Source organism: Anomaloglossus baeobatrachus, chromosome 9 (assembly GCF_048569485.1).
Source record: "Anomaloglossus baeobatrachus isolate aAnoBae1 chromosome 9, aAnoBae1.hap1, whole genome shotgun sequence".
Taxonomy (NCBI): Eukaryota; Metazoa; Chordata; class Amphibia; order Anura; family Aromobatidae; genus Anomaloglossus; species Anomaloglossus baeobatrachus.
In genome coordinates this window covers 101,687,446-101,689,705 of record NC_134361.1, presented here as the reverse complement: position 1 = coordinate 101,689,705, position 2,260 = coordinate 101,687,446, and the positions used below count along the sequence as shown (strand labels likewise).

Below are 2,260 nucleotides of genomic sequence, written 5' to 3'. Positions count from 1 at the left end.
GTGATTTATTAGGATGTATATTGACAAATGGAGTAATAATCATCAACAGTAATTTATTCCTAGAGACAAAGCCATACACTGTGTACAAACATGGGGCATACATTCATAAGATACGCTTGATAAATTAATCCCATTTGACAGTGTGTATTTAATGAGAAATATGATTGTTTGGTGTAAAAACAATAGAATAATATGTTTCAATAACAACTTTATTGAATGATTCTTAATACTAATAGAAGAGCAGCTGAAATCATATACTGATATCCTTTTATAGGTACTGTGTGTTTATGTGCTTTTTGTGTGTATGCATGCTTAACACCTTTTTGTTCTGTGAGATGTACACTTCCAAGTGTTACAGGCTCTTCATGTAATGTCTGGGTGGGAAGGATGGAGGACATACGCTTGTGCCCTGACATGGAGAGATGTAGTCAGCAGCAGCCTAGCCTTTCTCCCTCTCTCCTCCTAGCTCAGTCCATACTTGCAGTTGTGTTCATTTGTCTGCACCTCCTCCTCCTCCTGTCTCCCAGATCAGCATCAGCAGCAGCAGAAGGGCTGGAGGATGCTGCCTGCACAGAGCACCACCAGCTCCACACACAACTGATGCCAGCTTTACATGCACTTGCAGCCTAAGAGACCTGCTAAACCCATTGACAATCCCACCCCTTGATACAGTGGTACAGTCCTCTGGAGCTGTCTCTGCACCCTGGATGGTGAACGCCTGCTTGTTGGAGCACTGGAGCCCTAGGATGATGATAAAGGAGCCTTGGTTCTTATAGGAGATTATCACTTACTGACCCATAGAACTGTCCCTGTCACCAGCATCCTGCTTCCATCTCCTCCCTGTGGCTGACTGATGGTCATTCAAGGTGGATTTATCTCCTGCCCGACTGGCAAATAAGCGGTCAGGCAAGGGCACCAGTGTTAGGCTATGGCAAGACCTGCACAGGGCAAAGGAAAGCAGCCTGGGGGACCAAGGCTGCTCAGAGTTACCACTCAATAGGTAGGTGCCAATTGTGACACTGATATGTTTCTTTATATAAAAGGGAATGGAGATTTTTTTTGCATGTGATTGTAGATACTTGTCTATATACACGTGAGAAGAACATGTTCTCGTACTCCTTAAGGAAGGCAGCGAGCAGCACTTTATCTGAATGTCCTCCTGCCTGGTGTGTGCACTGGGTGCTTTTGCACTTTATCTGAATGTCCTCCTGCCTGGTGTGTGCACTGGGTGTTTTTGCACTTTATCTGAATGCCCTCCTGCCGGGTGTGTGCACTGGGTGTTTTTGCACTTTATCTGAATGTCCTCCTGCCGGGTGTGTGCACTGGGTGTTTTTGCACTTTATCTGAATGTCCTCCTGCCTGGTGTGTGCACTGGGTGTTTTTGCACTTTATCTGAATGCCCTCCTGCCGGGTGTGTGCACTGGGTGTTTTTGCACTTTATCTGAATGTCCTCCTGCCGGGTGTGTGCACTGGGTGTTTTTGCACTTTATCTGAATGTCCTCCTGCCTGGTGTGTGCACTGGGTGTTTTTGCACTTTATCTGAATGTCCTCCTGCCTGGTGTGTGCACTGGGTGTTTTTGCACTTTATCTGAATGTCCTCCTGCCGGGTGTGTGCACTGGGTGTTTTCGCACTTTATCTGAATGTCCTCCTGCCGGGTGTGTGCACTGGGTGTTTTCGCACTTTATCTGAATGTCCTCCTGCCGGGTGTGTGCACTGGGTGTTTTCGCACTTTATCTGAATGTCCTCCTGCCGGGTGTGTGCACTGGGTGTTTTCGCACTTTATCTGAATGTCCTCCTGCCGGGTGTGTGCACTGGGTGTTTTCGCACTTTATCTGAATGTCCTCCTGCCGGGTGTGTGCACTGGGTGCTTTTGCACTTTATCTGAATGTCCTCCTGCCGGGTGTGTGCACTGGGTGTTTTCGCACTTTATCTGAATGTCCTCCTGCCGGGTGTGTGCACTGGGTGTTTTTGCACTTTATCTGAATGTCCTCCTGCCGGGTGTGTGCACTGGGTGTTTTCGCACTTTATCTGAATGTCCTCCTGCCGGGTTGTGCACTGGGTGTTTTCAGCACTCTAACAAGTGGACAGCGCATTCTAAACGGTCATGGAACGGCTGAGAAAGAGCTCTGGCAAGAAGTGAGTGCATCTGTATACAAGAAAGGTCTGGAGATGCACATATTATTTTTCAGGGTGTGCTTTCCCACCCCACAAACCACAACCTCCTTTACCCCCCCATAATAATCATCCCTGATGTATACA

The 2,260-nt window shown here is 47.5% G+C and overlaps 1 protein-coding gene across 5 annotated transcripts in view; it reads left to right on the top strand.

Moving 5' to 3' along the window:
* Positions 1-489: 489 nt before the first annotated feature.
* Positions 490-2,260, top strand: part of TENM1 (teneurin transmembrane protein 1) — a 1,354,271-nt gene continuing 1,352,500 nt past the window's right edge. For all 5 annotated transcript variants that reach the window (XM_075323916.1, XM_075323915.1, XM_075323914.1 and 2 more), the window contains exon 1: positions 490-1,000. The gene's annotated coding sequence lies outside the window, so the exon portion shown is untranslated. The remainder of the gene's footprint in view (positions 1,001-2,260) is intronic.